This window comes from Perca fluviatilis, chromosome 3 (assembly GCF_010015445.1).
Source record: "Perca fluviatilis chromosome 3, GENO_Pfluv_1.0, whole genome shotgun sequence".
Classification (NCBI taxonomy): Eukaryota; Metazoa; Chordata; class Actinopteri; order Perciformes; family Percidae; genus Perca; species Perca fluviatilis.
In genome coordinates, this window is record NC_053114.1 from 34,593,404 (window position 1) to 34,611,055 (window position 17,652).

Below are 17,652 nucleotides of genomic sequence, written 5' to 3' on the forward strand. Positions count from 1 at the left end.
ATGGCATGAATGATGTGTGTGGGCAAACAGAGGATGGTGGAAATTGCAATGAGGGAATTTCAGTCGGATTCTGACAAATTTAACTGGACAAAAACTATTGTAATCCCGTTTCTGTGACAACAGACTTGACCACACTGCTAAACAGAGTAGGACATTGATGGCCAAGCAGGGTAAGCTACCATTTCTTGCCAACCAAAACTATGTAATGCTGTCAAAACCCACCTCTGCATCCATGACTCGACAGAGACTATGTAGGTCAACATCGTCCGACAGACTCTATATGCTTCGGGGGGTGTACATGAACATTGTAGAGAAAGCTCATGCACAAAGACACACACACACACACACACACACACACACACACACACACACACACACACACACACACACACACACACACCTTAACTACTAACAGCTAAACACAGTCAGGATAGGTACAGAAAGAGGTCATGTGCTTCTCAGCACTCTGAAGCAGCTGATTTGGCTCTACAGCATTGTCGAAGACGAGAACGCAGTGATATCACACAGCTCACTTCATTTCACTAGACTACAGTAAGATAATGTGAGGAGTTGGCATCCAGGAAGCTCCCAAGATAGAAGCCATGCAGAACACTACAACTTTGCAGAGATAAGGGCAAGACAACAACAACAACAAAAAAGAACTTAACAGAGTAGCACAACTTGAACGTGAACTTACAACATACATAAACTTAAAGGTCCCATGACATGGTGCTCTTTGGATGCTTTTATATAGACCTTAGTGGTCCCCTAATACTGCCTATGAAGTCTCTTTCCCAAAATTCAGCCTTGGTACAGAATTACAGCCACTAGAGCTAGTCCCACAATGAGCTTTCCTTAGTATGTGCCATTTCTGTGTCTGTAGCTATTGAGGAGGAGAGAGGGGGGGCAAGGTGGAGGGTGGGGGTGTGGCCTTGACCAACTTCCACTTTGCTCGTTTGAAAGCCATGATGTCTCTCTCTCATGGGTGGGCCAAATTCTCTGGGCGGGCAAAGCAGAGAAAGGGGAGGTAACCTTCTCCTTATGACCTCATAAGGAGAAGATTCCAGACCCATCTGAGCTTTCATTTTCTCAAAGGCAGAGCAGGATACCCAGAGCTCGGTTTACACCTATCGCCATTTCTAGCCACTGGGGGGCCATAGGCAGGCTGGGGGAACTCATATTAATATTAAAAAACCTCAAAGTGAAATTTCCATGCCATGGTGGGATCTTTTAAGTTGCAGAGGATCAGTGAGTGAGATGTAGTCATTCAGAGGCATGACAGACAATAACACCGATAGATTTCAGCACTCGCCGTAGCTCCTACACATTGGCAGGTTCATAAATGTAAGAAGAATTATTTAGCATGAGAAAGAGCCACAATGCACTGGCCATAAGGCAGGAGTACCTAATTACTGCCTTGTGGGGCCTTGCTTATCATCAGTAGCAATTTTTGTGTGGCAAATATTCCCACAACAGCCTTTGATGTAATTACTTTCCAAACAGCTCCCCTCTAGCCAATATCCTGTTCTAAATTCATGGCTTGGTTTGTTTGCAACGTCACTGAAACGCACAACGTTTTTCATTTGCTGCCCTGTAGAGAACAGAGATGCAGCTCCACTGACACCAGGAAGCGAAACAAACTAGATTTGCCACTACGACACAGAGTAAACCAGTAAAGTGCAGACTACTGCAAGCACACTAGAAAAAAAGCGAGTCATAAATAAACAAAAAAGGTTGTTATGGCCAATTTTTTTACTTTGTGAGAAAGCAATGTAAGGTTGAGTTTAGCTCCTCTGAGAAATGTGGAAGCAAAACAACCAACCTGCAGTGAGCTTCATTATCAAAATACTGAGCAGAGGACAAAACATTCTTTCTCCAGAGTAGAAGGATAACTCGTTATTATTATTATTATTTATTTTTTAAATGGACCTTGTGTTCTGTCATGAGTATGCCATTAGGACAATCATTATGTCTAACATATTTTGTATATGTATATGCAAGAGCAGCACAAATCTGCACACAAGTTTCATAACATTTAAATAGAGAACACGTTGAAAAATCCAATGCGAATCACTGAATGAACTCTCAGAAAGTGAAACAGATTGAATGAGATAAAAGTAAACACAGAAGAAAAGTTATTACCTCGGTTGCCTGTTGTAGATTAATGCTAGTGTTCAGCAGCTCAGTGAATGTCAAATTTGAATTTAAAGTTACCAACCAGCCATGGTTCTCCAGCTTGCCTTTTTTTGGAGTTATAAAATAGTCAGTACTCTATATGTAACTATATGTACTCCGCAACTCTGAGCTAATGTCTCCTGTAGTCAGGTGTGTTTAGCAATCTGCGATGCAGCAGAGCAGCAAACTGTAGCAGCTAGTAGATGTAGTAACGTCTCTTGCAAAACAATGTCTGCTAATTTTAATGAAATGAGCTGGTTTGACCACTAGACCAGAACACAGGACCTTCTTCCTGTATTTACTTTCTTGCTCCCGCCCCCAGACATATCTGACCAATAAGAGGGCTGGACTTCCTTACCCGATTTGTAATGACGCATTTTGGTATGCTTGGATTATTCCAAGTGTGAAACCAAACCAACAGAGGGCAAATCGCTCCAAGTTTACCAACTCACCAACTGATTCGGACCAAAGCAAACGAACTACATGTGCGAAAACGCCCTAAGGCTCTTTCTGTGCCCCGCCACGTTTGTTTTTCGAGGAATAACGTGCCTTATAAAAAGTTTAATGTGGCTTTTGAAAAGTTCCTCTATTCATGTACTGTTTATATAGCAATAAATCAAAACCAAATAAGTCTAAATGTAATGCAGAAGAACCTGTTTTGGGGGCCCATCACATCATCATACATCACAGTATTGCAACTTTATTGGTGACCAAAGTGTTCAGCCAGGCCGTTGACAAAAATGCACAATCCAATTTGACTTTTAGCTTTGAAACAGCCATCGTCAGACATCATTTTGCCTAATAGAACACATTGTCACGTTGCAATAGCCAGAGTTTGTCTTATAGAAGACTGCCATGCCCTGCGTCACATTTGCAGTCCCACACTATGAAATACAGTTCACAAACTAGAGGTTTTCAAAATGACTGATATTGTCAATGCTTTTACAGATACATCACCATTTGATAATGACTTGATGAAATCTGCTTAAAAAATAAAAAAAAATATATATATATATATTTAGGGTGGGGTTGAAAGGGGAATGCATTTCTGCTCATGTAACTTGACAAATTGCGCTTCAAGGTTTCTATTTATATCTTTCTCATCTCACAGGGAGGGTAGAATCTTCCCAATTCCCTTGCCGTTTGCCAGAGGCTTAGTGTGACATATTGCTAATCTGGTTATTATGCAATTTATCAGCCGTCTCTCTTTTACAGCCGTGCATGGATATTATGCAGGTTTCTTATGAGCCTAACTGCAATAACACTGCAAGGAGCTAATGAGCAGCCACTGCTACTGTGGTAATACATCTCAAGTCACTTCAGGGTATTCTTGTTGCAACAACTTCTTAGTCTAAGTCACTCCATTAAACTAACCAAATTATTTTTTTGCTAATGATATAGACAGCCTCTCAGGCTGGAACCAATGGATTGTGACCAAAACAAGAGAGAGGAAGAAGTCATCAGAGTCCACCGTCTGACAGGAAACACTTCAGGAAAGAGAAGTTACAGGCCTTGCTGGTCTCACATAACTGAAATCTTGAAGTTATGCAAGGGATCAGGCGTCTCCGCGAGGATTCATTATTGCCTCTGGCATCTCTCAACATATGAGGTATGGCCATAGCCACGAGAGGAAGCCGTTTTTGCAATGTGAACGCAGCGTGATATGGATGACAGATTGCGAGTGGCCTGAAGCAAACATCTTCCTGAGCCTTAGACGGTCATCCTTTTCAGTAGTGGCTGTGTTTTTTGCGCCATCAGCTAATTAAGGGTGGCCCGTCATTAAAGACGCGTAAATCAGACCTTAATGTGACTCAAGAGTCGTGGCTGAGACACTGGGCGGGAAGAATGTGGTCCTCTGATTTAATGGGCCCTGAGCTGAAGGGGATATAAGTCTTGATAATGATGGCCAAGTACAGTGTATTGATCACCGCTCCCTCTGGTGTATATGTAGGTTAAAGCAGCCAGGATGAAAATTGAAGTGGGATTTCTCAACTGTGTAGAGCAAGCTTACACAAAGGCTAGGTGGTCAAAATAACTTGACTAATGTGTTTGTATAAGGTTCACTTTGTCATTTCTACAAGATGCCCACTCATTTGTCTATCTGACCACAACTGTAACAAAAAGTCAATTCTTTAGGGCTTTTGGTAATAGATTGTTCTTGTAACATAAGTGCTTTTCTAGCCACGGGAAAAACTAAGTTTGGTTCACTTGCAACTGTCTTGGAAACATAAGTACACTAATTACTGCATTCTTTGTAAGTAGGTCTAGCTTTTGTAACTCTTAATTGTCAAAAGGATACACATTCACACACCAGTGGATGGCAAGTACTGAATTAATGGTAAACTCTTGAATGTGCAGTCCAACTGTGTTCTACACACAATTCCCTTTCCTGTCACCACTCTTTCATGAGAGTGTTAAATGCTGGTGGAGGTTGCACTGGGAAATAAGACAGTTGGAGACGGAGCTTCCTCTAATTACAAGACAACAGCAGCAAAAGTTTGACAGTTAATGGTTTGGCATTTTGCATTCCCATCATTATTGTAATGAAACATTAAATATTTATCATATACGAGTCAGGGGGGGAATCATTTTGCCTAGTGTCATTAAGATTTTGGTTAATTATCATGGCCCATTGGGTCCAGCACCTCCTCCAATGTGCTACTGCCCTCCGTCCATTATCCACTGTGTAATTATCAACACACTAGTGTCTAGCATCCATCACAGCATTTGCTCTTAGAAACATGTTCATAATCACCCTAAGATGTTGATTTGGCAAATGCTGTTAATGGAAAGCTCCTGTTAGTTTGTGTGGTATTAGAATCAAAGAGGCATTTATGGACACTTGGGAGTGGTAGAAACAATTACCTGTTCCTGCAGCTTCCAACTCAGCGTTTTAAAAACTGCTTTCCTGCTGCATTTTTTTTATTTTAAATCACACAGTACTTGTCAATATACACAAAAGTGTCACTCAGACACAACATCCACAGAAAGAGCTAATGAAAACAGCCTACCGGACAAGAATGGAGCAAACCTTGGACAGGTCTTCTAGAGAAGATCCCACTTCCAACTCAGCGCTTTCCTGGGTACAATGTAAGAAAATAATGGAAAGTTCCATCGACAAAAAGGACTCCATGAATAAAAAAACACATCTAACATGGAAATATTCAAAGGAAGGTTTTGATACTAAAAGATTAAGATTAGATGTAGGCCCATGCATCATTTATGTGCAATTTCTGTTATATATTAATATTTTGTAAACATATATACCATATATTACTTGCTTGCTTACTTACTTGTATACCATATTTGCCATATCATAAATAAACATTCACTCTCTAGAAGCATGTAGGACTCATGTAGGAGCATTCAATCTGTCCAGTAGCCTAACGTTAAATGTAACGCTTTTGTTTCTAGAAATGTGAATATTGTTTCTCACAGCAAACCTCGTGGTAAAATGATTTTTATTTCTGGCAAAGGCTTTTCCACTGATGCAGATTCATAACGGGGCACTAAAAGTGAGAGCTCAAGTGTCTATCAGTCAGTACACTCACAGTACACTCACCACGGTCCAAATCATTTTCCCGAAGAAAAAGGAGATCGTGTCCCTCTCGAAGTTAACAGCTTTAACCACTTTTCCCTCACCGCCATAGACTGTATATTAATATTAACAGTCTATGCTCACCGCCAGAGAAAACAAGGGGGTTAGGACGTCGTCATCGGCTTAAGCGTCATTCAATTTTAGCTAACTTGCTAGCGTAATATTTAGTAGCTAGCTAGCTAACTTATTTGCAAGCAGTGGTGGCATGGGTGGCCTAGCTACCAAATATTTAGCTGCACCAGGTGAATCTTAACTTAACTAGTAACTAGTCTTCACTCCATAGCCCAATAAGGACGCCCAAGTTAACTAACCGTACAAAACAATCGCAAATCATCCATGATAATCGTGTCCTCCTGGCACCTGCGCGTCACGTGCATTAAAGGGCAAAGGACATAACCTCCTCCTCTGATTGGCCAGAGGAAACATCAGTTTAATTAGTGGCTGAACGTGTTTTTCTATGACGGCTTGGGAATACAGGAGGAGATTGACAGTGTATGATTTCCAATACAGGCCTTCGCAGTATCCTTGTGTCCTTTTGCTGCAGACATGCAAACCTTTTTTTATTGTTAGTGCAAAAATTACTTTTGCCATTAATAATTAGGCTACAACAGGTTTTGTACCTGAAAAAATAGCCTACAGTGTGCATTGTTGCATAACAATGTACTTGGTTTACTGTTAACGTTTATTGTTTACTGTTTAATGCTATTCAAATTTCTAAATACTTGAAAATACATGCAGAAATACACGCTAGTCTAAATATGGTTTGCAATAATATTTACCTATAGAGTTTGCTAATCTTAAAGCCAGATTCCGTAACATTGTACATGTCCAAAATATTAAGTGAGAGCAGCTTAGTCAGGGCCTTAAAACATTAAAATATCTGAGGTACAATCTTGGAATGTCCCAAGGCCCCCCCACAGCTGTGCGCTCCCGGAATCAGTTTGGCAAGCAAAAGTATCTTGTGTTGTACTTGTACCTCATTTATTGAAACACAAGCAAAGGAGGCCAGTTTGGGTGAATAAAAAAAGGTAAATCAAATTCACTTAACACTGATACAAGATGTCAACAACCCACTCACTCCACTCCAATTTTCACAGCTTATGTTTTTCTCAGTTTTCACGGGTTGAAACGTTATCCTTTTTGTCTTATATTCACTTAAAGCAGACATGACTTTCAATTGTACTTACTCGTGAAACTAATTCTATTGAACAGCAGCATTCATCACATACATGGAATACAAGGAACATTACAAACTGATGATATACCCGTGTAAAAATTTCAAAGGACTGACACTTTTTTTTATGTCAGAAGGCTCATTAAAAAATCTTCTTTGACTTCGTCCTTGCATTTGGCTGTAAGCGCAACATTTCTGTGGAAGTTTAAATAAATGATTACGTTATTTGGCTAGATCTGTCAGTGGAAAAATTAAGATTCATGAACATATTTCTACATCACAGAGCTAGAGGCTGTCATATGGCTGAGAAACCTTTCTTTCATGCCCCAAGTGTGTCCAGTGATTACAAACAGTAGGAAGAAGGATTGAACGCTGCAGTGCTTTCCTTTGCCTCATGCTTCTTCTCCTGCTGAGATTCAAATGCAAGTGTGTGAGTGCTGAGTCTTTACGTAACATGTTGCCTGTCATTACCAGGCGTCAATTACTTGTGTTTTATTACAAGTCCCTACATAGCTTCTCGCTTTCTGTGACTCCTGACAGAGGATCAGGCCTGGTTACATATGAGCAATCTTTCCTCCTCTTTTCCTAATTCCTTATTCAATTACCAAGAAGCTGCAGGTCACATGACCTGCCTGGATCACAAAGGCCACCTTTGGCCATCTCTCAGTAGTTTTGCTGTAGTTAGTATTGAGCAATACTCTGTGGGCAAGAAATCACATTTCTTGCTTATTTCATTTAAAGTATTGAACATCACATGTGTTGTTTTAAAAATTATGAAAATCAATGCACTACAGTACCTGACGTGCCACATCTTCACTTAAGCCATCTACACATGATACGCCATTTGCTCTCTGCGCACCGCTAGGTAGGGAGAAGAGCAAAGCGCAGAAAGCAAAGCGCAGCGCAGGTAAAGTGGCAAATCGGAGCGGTGCGCAAAGTTGTGCGGCACTGCTCACCCCATAGGAAATCAATGATACGGCCGGCGCAAAGTGGTCTTGCCGCCTATCATGTGTAGGCGGCTTTAGGAGTAAATAGGTTGCCTTTTGTATGACTGGAGGACAAACAACATTACCACAGCTCTGCTGACTGCATGTTCTATAACTTTACCATGATAACTGTGGATTAAATACTCAAAATACTGTTGAGGGTTTGTTGTACCATTAAAGTACATAAAAGTGTCTGGCTATTGAATGTGCTACAGTGGCTCATGGGGAAATCATGCATGCATTGTCTTGAATCTGATATAACAGCATTTGTCATGTGGGTCCCTTTCTGTTCTCTTTGTTCATTTCAACTGTGTACTGTCTCATAATGCTGACATACTAGAAATGTAAAATAATAGTTTTACATTTTGGGAAATATGCATATTTGCTTTATTACTGAGAGTTAGATGAAAAGATCAATATGTTATCATGTTTGTCATGGTAAATGTGAGGGTACATCCTGCAGCTGGCTATTTTAGCTTGGCGTAAAGACTGAAAACTGGGGGAAACAGCTAGCCTGGCTGACTCCAAAGGTAACAAAATCTAACTAATAAATCTAATCCACACTGATTAACACTTTATATCTTGTGTTTTTACCCGTAACAAAGGAAAAAGGATCAGTGTCTGTGTTTGTTGCTATGGCAATTCAATTCAATTCAATTGTATTTATAGTATCAAATCATAACAAGAGTTATCTTGAGAAACTTTACAGATAGAGTAGGTCTGGACCACACTCACACACATTTACAAAGACCCAACAATTCCAGTAATTCCCATAAGAGCAAGCATTTAGTGCGACAGTGGCGAGGAAAAACTCCCTTTTAGGCGGAAACCTTGAGTGGTGAGTAAAACTTCCTTTTAGGGAGAAACCTCGGACAGACCCAGGCTCTTGGTGGGCGGTTGTCTGCCGGTGCCGGTTGGGGGTGTGATGAACAGTGGCAATTATAGTCACAATAAATACCCAGGGTGTAGCAGGGTATAGCAGGACATAGCATGACGTAGCAGGGTGTAGTCAGGCGTAGCTGGACGTTGCAGGGCGTAGTAGGTCACTGCGCAGCGTAGCAGGGCATAGCAAGGCGTAGCAGGGCACTGCAGGGCATAGATGGGTGTAGCAGGGTGCCTAGCAGGACCACGGCGACAGCTGCAACCATGATTTAGGTGCCACCCTAATCCAGGGAAAACTGCGGGGCGAGAAAACATGAGGGCCTGAACAGAACCTGCTGTATGCCAGGTTAAGCTGACCTTAACCCCTGGTCCCTAACTGGCTCCAACTCTAACCATGGCGCTCAGGACCACATGTACTAACGCTTTTGTGCCCAGTTCAGGTGTATTTTTTCACAACGTGCGCGTAAAAGCATGGCGAGGTATGTACAAGGGCATACTGCCTGTCGCAGGAACTGAAAATGGCAAATTGTGCTTTTCTGTGTAATGCATATGCATTCATGAGAGGGTCAAGGGAAAAGTGGGAGTTTCCCATAAAGAGATGGGAGGGGAAGCGTAAAGTGCGCCTAATAATGTATTCTGCGGTATGTACAAAAACCGCCGGTGACAGCGCCCCCTCTATTTTGCGGGGAAAATTCTCCCCCTCTTAAAAGCAAGTGTAAAACAGTCGCAAGCGGGTTTCCTTGCATATGCCTCCTGGTGAAATGGCAGCAGTAATCCGAGCAAGACGAAGACATAGGCCAAGGAGACGAGATGAAAGGATTTTTGCCACAAGGATCACACTTCACTTCAGTTGAGTGAACACAAAATCATTAAGCGTTACAGATTAAGCAGCCATGCAATATTACAGTTACTGGAAGAAATCAAAGATGACATTGAATCTCCGACTCAGCGTTCGCATTCCATTCCAGCAGTTGTTAAACTCCTCTACATTACAAATATTGGCATCAGGATCATTTCAAACAGTCATAGCATCAGCAGTGGGAATATCGCAGTCTGCACTCAGCCGTATCATAGCACAAGTACCTAACGCTTTGCTACAGCGCAATTTACGGTATAGTGGGCGGAGAAAGGCGCTGATTACCCGATGAACTGCAGGTTTGGTAAATACGACGTAAACTAAAGTATCACAGCATGCGCTTTCTGCGGGTTGGTCATGGCGCTGATAACGCTACATTCGCAAATGTACGTAGGCCTACATCTGGCCCACAATGTTAAACTGTCCAACCAGACTGATTGTATTATGGCTTTTTTCAACCCCTATTTCTTTACCATCATAGTACTATCTAGCAATGCAGATATAATATCGATTAATTTTCTGAGAGATTAAGATTCCTGCCAATATGACCAGCTGTTCTTAGCTTCCTTTCTGGGATACCATCCATAGCTCCTAATTCCCTCTTTTCATTCATCACACTTTTTTTAGTGTGAAAAATTAGCAACTATTTCTACACAACAGTAATATATAAATATCATAATAAAAGCACAATTAGTTTTGTATTTGATGGGGGGGGGGTCACACGTTTATTCAGCAGGCTGTGCTTTATGACTGAGGCAACAACATAAATTGCATTTTTAGTTTTCCATAAAGCAGAACATCGACTGGATGTAGATTTCTCCTCCAGTTCTGCCAAAACATCTTTTAAAAAAAATGAACGTCCCCTGAGAAATGCAGCCATGTTGTCTTAATTCCAGAGACTTCCCAAAATCCTAACACATTGTCGCTGGACCTGCATTTATAACTATAATAGATTTCTGGAAAGTACACAGAGGTACATACAGTTTACAATCTAGCTTTTCCTTGTTGAATTAATCAAATAGAAACCAATCACACGATGAGTCCTTACAGTTTCTTTTGTTGTAGCTTCTCTGCAATTTACAGCAGGTCAGTATTTAAAGACGATGTAAACAGGGTTCATGAGGAGTTTCACCAGTCCCTGCAGAGAAAGACTGGACTATTTCATCCCCAAACACAGCTGTCAACATCCAATAAAAACTAGGAAAAAGAGATTCAGTCCTTAATATAAAACGTAAATCACTTCACTTTAGTTTTTCTCCAGCTACTCATCGAGACAGGGGTCATGGAGATGAATGCCAATGAACAGCTGTGTTTATTAATTTTTTCTTATCCAGAGTGATAATCCAAAGTTTATCTGATGTGGATTGCTGAGAGCAGAGACACACCACAGGAAAGCATGGATAATTTGTCAGAAATAGCAAGTAGCCCCCAACACCCCCACCCTAACACATGGCCTAATCTTTTATTGGACAACCTGAATAACACAAATGAGTTTGTGCATCTTTATTTGTAACATTCAAAGGGACCAATCATTATCTTTTAATTACTAGCACCTAGTACTGGGGCCCATTAAAGCAAAGTAATTAATCTAACACTTTGGGAAGGGAGGGGATCTGTTCTACAAACAGCAAGTTCATTGAAACTGGTTTTGAGCTATAATATTTACAAATGAAGAGGCACTGAATAGCTAATTAATGGTGCAAGCAAGGAATAAAGTAGAGAAGTACAAAGAACTGAAACTACTCGGCATGACATGTATACCAAACAATAGTTTATCAGGAACTATTTCTTTTATGACATTTCCTTTTATTTTCTGCATCCATTGCTGAGAAAAAACACCCCTGGCTCAATAGCTAAAGATGAAAGAGCAAAATAAATCAATAAACAAAGAGCAAATATATATTATGAACATACACAATGCCTTGTGTACCACACCTTTGTCTGCATACAATATCAATGCTATTTATATCCCTTGTTAACATATTAGAGTGAGCTCCAGCTATGTTGATGATTGATTAACATGTCAAATTAAATCACTGTCAAAGTAACATTAGCGGTGCTGATATTCCAAACAGTCCAATTACAGCCATTAATGAGTGAACCCACTCAGCTCTCAAGGACAACAGGAGAGTCTTGACGACCACAAAGATCTGATTTCACTGCTTGTAACCACCACTGCCATCTTTAGTGTGATTTATAAGAAATAACAATTCAATCAATTAGCATACAGAAATGTCACCCAACTTTGCAGCTCTACAGAGCTCGTTATGGTTGTTGTTCCGATTGTACAAGCCACAAATTCCACCCTCAACAGCCCGGATCCCAGCAGCAGCAGGAGCAGCAGCAGCAGCAGGCTGTTTTTTTTTAGCTAAATAAGCTAATAAACCTTGACCTACCTCGGTAAAGCATATTAAATATAAACAAACATATTATATACATAAACAAAGGGCCCATATATCATTCTTACAAACTATTGAACACCAGTAAAACCGAGTTCTAAGTTAATATTATATGGCACGTGAGTCCAAATACTGTCAATGCTAATTTTGCTGTCTGCTGACATGTTAGCCATAACAAAAATGAAAAGGTCATAATATGTCAGAAGTGTGTGGTTTCAGCTTGATGGGAAGTTCTGTCCAAGTGACCAAAACAATTACATCATGCTCAAATCTGTCCCTGAAAATTGTGTTTAAACATAAATGGCACTATACAGTATTTTTTCAATTAACATGTACATGTAAATAACTCTGGAATAAAGTGATGCCATTACTAGTAAGCAAAATTGGAAGAGTGAGAAAAATAGGATAACAATATCTTCTGAAGAATAACTTTTTGCTGGCATAGCTGCAGTTTTTGTTCATTTATTGTACATTGTGAGGAGCAGACCAATGTCCAAAAAATGAGACTTTTGAGAGGCGAGAATGTCAGCTCCATGAGAATCTGTGTCCTTCATCCTGACTGACAGTCAGTCTCTTTCTATTAAATATTGTAACTGACTGATATATTATACAACAGAATTTAGGGATAATAATATTTGCTGCATGTAACATGTTTTATGTGAAATACGCAAAATGTTAATAACAAAACCAATTCAAATACAGGTAACCACTGTAGCAAAGTCTACAGTGTTTTCTAAATCTACAGTGGATCTAAAAAAATAAAATAAAAATAAAAAATCCAATATCATATTGCTGCTGCTGCTGCTGGATCCATTTCCCATAATGGAAGTGGATTTTGCAGTATCGATTTGCCATTTTGATATTGCACATTCGTTTTTTTATATCAGTAATGGACATCTCAGTATCCATTTCACACAAATATGTTTTTTTAATGACAATTCTATGATAATACATAGGCATATGGTGCATACAGTAAAACATTGAGTCATAGAACAGGGAAAACCAATCATGACACTTTACAATTTATATACAGTAGATTATTATAGTTTCTCACCATAGCTATCTCACTGAATTTATAAAATACTCAGGAACTGAGATTGCCCTTTAAAATAATATCAGAAAAAAATATTCCTCCACGTTATGAGAAAAAAATTGAACAACAAGAGCAAATAATTCCACTGTTTTGCTAACTTTTTATTTCTGCCTCAGGAAAAGAGAGACCATCATCACCATTGGGGAAAATGGTTTGGAGATTTGACAGCCCTGTGGTAATTTGTCAGGGTCGTTCTCCATGAGCATCTCTACATTGTCCCATACTTCATACAGGAAATGATTCATCTGCATCCAGGAGAAAAGTTGAGCGCCATTTCTAAATTACCTATGAGTTATCTCCTCAATAACTTCTAATCAGACAGCTGCCGTTTCCTCCACTGTAAACAAAAGTAATTACAGTAGATGTGATGGATGGAAAGAATAAGACAGCTTCTGCATGCTCAGGACCAGTCTGGGACTCTGTAGAGCAGAACACTTTAATTAGGGACGGCCTAGTCCAGCACAACTGAATGAGTCTGACAAAGCACACATTTCAGTTGCTAAAATAAGCCTGTGCCTATGCAGTGTATTTTGTTTTCCCAAGTTTGGACCAGTGCACCTCTGAGGAAGTTGTTATGAAAAGGGAATAAAATCAAGCATGATATCACTTCATCCTGATTAAAGGTAATGAGATTTTAAACGAAATTGAGGAGAAACTACAGAGTCAAATAAAAGCTGCAGTTTTCATTGGACAGCCAGGAGTGTCATTACTTATTTGCTTTTCAGTGCACTTGGTGATTGATCATTGTTTATGAAATATTAAAACTCAGAGCAGATACAGTACAGTTGGGAGAAAAATAAAACCCAGATCTTGATTTATTCAATATTCAGAATATGAACACGCAGGAGGGAAAACTGTGCTCTAAGTGGATTTTTATATAAAATTGACCAAATTTTCAAGAAAAGCAGATAGGGTAGCTTTGCAAAAAAGACATAATTTTTGTTATACAACTAAAATGGGGCAACACTGTATTAACATTAGCAATTTAGAGTAAAAAAACTAAAGCAATAAAACATTTCCATTGTTATCTGTGGAATAAATTGATTGAGCCACACCTTATTTTAGGAGCCTAGTTAGAAAAATGTTAACGTTGGCTAATGTACCCAGAGAATGGGGTTGGGTACATGTGCACCTCTTGCAGGTCGAGGGTAAACTGTTGAGGGGTTATAAATTGTGACAGTATACTGTTCAAGTCCATTGAAATGGAGAGATCATCCTCATGGTTACATTAGTACAATGCTTACTGTTAAAGGAGATGGAACTCAAACCACAGTCTCCTGTGTCAAAGTCAGACACTTTGAATGCTCAACCTTCCACCTCATCCTTACAAGAATCAGCCGCTCCTTTGATATTACCACAACTGAGGAAAATCTTCAGCCTTGGGATTCTAATGCAAAATGTATATGCCGGTCTATCTCTCTATACTGTATATCTCAGTGGCTCTGCATACCTTCCTCAGATTTATTCCCTGTAATGTGCAACGACAATGTTAAAGATGAACCTAAGATGGAAGGTATTGACCGTAAATAATGTTATGTTATGTCCCAACATGACGTGACACACATAAGCGGTGATTAAACTTTAATGGCATTACAAGAAAATGCTTTTATTTCATTAGAATCCAAACATGCTGAAATGGATAAAGTGTGTCATTTGAAACAAATGCAGTTATGTCCATCTTAAATTTGAGGTTTTATGTGTCCAAAAAATTCGAATCATGAATTCAGTCTTATTGATTAGAATTTGGCGGCAGAATATTTTAGCTGTAAAACAGTACAGTTTGAGTTGAAGGTCATCATCACTACATACTGTATGTGTCAAACTCAGTCATGCTTTTTCAATGCATCCATTATTGCGAAGTAGTTGGGTTATACTGTATGTTGTTTTTTCATATATATTTATTCACATATTGTCCTTCTGTAAGAACAATGTTTGTGCATTGTGTAAGTGAGGCCTGCATATGATAGTAGTGTCATTCTTTGTTGGACGGGCAATGTTTTTGAGGTGAAAGAAGGTAGTTCTGGTTATTTGGTTGATGTGGTTTTCAAAAGTGAGGTTGCTGTTGAAGATGACTCTCAGGTTACGGATGTGTGGGGATGGAGACAGGGTGGAGTGGTTGATAGTGAGACCGAAGTTATGGGTGTTCTTTGTGAGGGATTTTTCGGGCCGATGAGCATCAAGTCGGATTTATTGTAGTTGAGTTCAAGGAAGTTGGTTTGCATCCAGGTTTGAATATCGGTGAGGCAGTTGGTCAGGGTGGAGGATATAGCTGTGGTGATGGATTTGGTAGAAATGTAGATCTGGACATCATCGGCGTAGCAGTGGAAGTGAAGACCATGTTTGCATATGATATTTAAGAGTGGCAGGATGTAAAGGATGAAAAGGAGAGGACCAAGCACCGAACCTTGGGGGACGCCTTGTGACAGAGGAGCAACGGAGGAGGTGCAGTTGTTGATGTGTATGGACTGTTGTCTGTTGATGAGATAGGAACGGAGTCAGTGTGGGTGCGTTGCCACTGATGTTGCAGTAGGTTTCCAGTCGGGACAGGAAGATGGAGTGGTTGATGGTGTCGAAAGGCTGCAGTGAGGTCAAGCATGATAAGAAAGGTGAAGTGACCAGAGTCAGAGGAGAGGAGGAGGTCATTGGTGACTTTGAGGAGGGCTGTTTCAGTGCTATCGAGTGTTGAGGAGGGCTATTTTCCGATGACGTTGTTTTGGGATTAGTTGGGAGGACTGGGGATGGGGATAATACGGAATACGAAAATACGGTTTGACCATAGTAAAGGGATGCAGTTGGATGATGAGAGGTGGTATGTGAATAGGCAGCCAGAGCGTTTCTTTGGAGGACAGGGTGGTGACATATGAGGCCACAGGGGGGAGCTGGTGAGGGTGATTGATCTGGGAGCTGCCATGGTGGGCGGAGAAGAAGACTGTACAGCGAGCTATAGGTTGACTGCTAAAAACGAGCAACCTAGTCTGTTTGGGTGAACTGCATCAGGCCTATGAAAAGAGTAACAGTTCCAAACCAACCAAAGTTGTGGGTATGACAGGTGGACTGAAGCCAGGTGTTGAGACTGAGAAGCTGGTTCAAGCGCTGTGAGTCATGGGACAGCGTTGGTAAGGGACCACTGATAAAAACAGATTTTCCACAACTTTTTAAAAGGTTGAAAAGTTGATTAAAATCATCTTTCGTCCTTTTATTTTTTATTGCTGTGACTCCTTCGTTTGGCAAATCATGGTATTTTGAGGAACTGTCTTGCCAAGTTTAATTAGAAAAGGGGAATTTAGACGTTTAATTTCATTTTGCAGGAGCCAAAAGTTGGATCGTTGACAATTCCAGTGGCTAAGGATTCAAGAGAATAAGTACCGTCTAAAAAAAAAAGGTCAGGTGCAGTTTGCACCTGTTAAATGTATAGGTAGGCAACCTGCAAATTTGTGAACTCATGCATACTGATAGTGAGTGCATGTGTGTTTGATTTTTGAGTATAGTATATAGAGGAATATCTATTGCTGATGGGGGAAAAAAAATCCCCTGCATCTTTCATACCCAGCTGCAATTCAAAACTCAGGTTAATTAACTGTAGTGCCATTGTGTTACTGAACCATTTAATACCTTGTTTTCACACTGACTTGTCCAGGTGTTTACCTACCTGTTACTGTCATACTGAGTTTGACCTTAGCTCCCTTTGACCCTCAACACATGGATGAACCTCAACTGAGTGGATCAGACAGACAGTGTGCCATATATGTAGACGGTTGATTGCATAAAGGCGCATATCTATGGCGTCAGGATTATGTCATATCTCGTGAGCGAGTAAATTATATCATTTCATACGCACAGATATTACTCTTCACACACCAATTCAATAATTGAGAGTTGTACAGGCAGCTGCGAGCGTGAAACAAAACATGGGGAGAGGCAATGAATGGCACCTGCACAGAGCAGCCACCACACACCTGCGAGTGTCTGCTTTGCAAGTGCTGGAGGGCATACACACTCTCGCAGATAAACTCTGTTCGCCTTCTGCTTGCCCGAATGAAACCGACTTTTGACATTTTGGGGGCGGAAACCAAGGGAGGCATTAGCCCTCCTATGATTGGGCACTTTCAAGGCGATCTCACCCACAGACCTCCAAGTTTACCTTGATTGACAGCTATCGTTCTGGAAGCCCGGGCTTGGTGTCCCGGCCGAAGAACTGTTTTTTCAGTCGATATTAAAGATGTAGCGCAAGATCGCACCTATTCTTTGCCTCTCCCTATATTTAGTTGCAGCTGTCTGTATAACTCTCGATTGTTGAAGTTGTGTGCGAAGAGTAATATCTGCACGTGTGAAATTATCTAATTTGCTCGTGAGCATGTTTTATCGCGCTCAGGAGATATGACATACATATGTGTAATTTTAACAATTTATAACCATTAACATTTTTCACAGAAATTGATTTTCAAATAAATGACACTCAATGACACACAATTAAATGACCGCAATGATT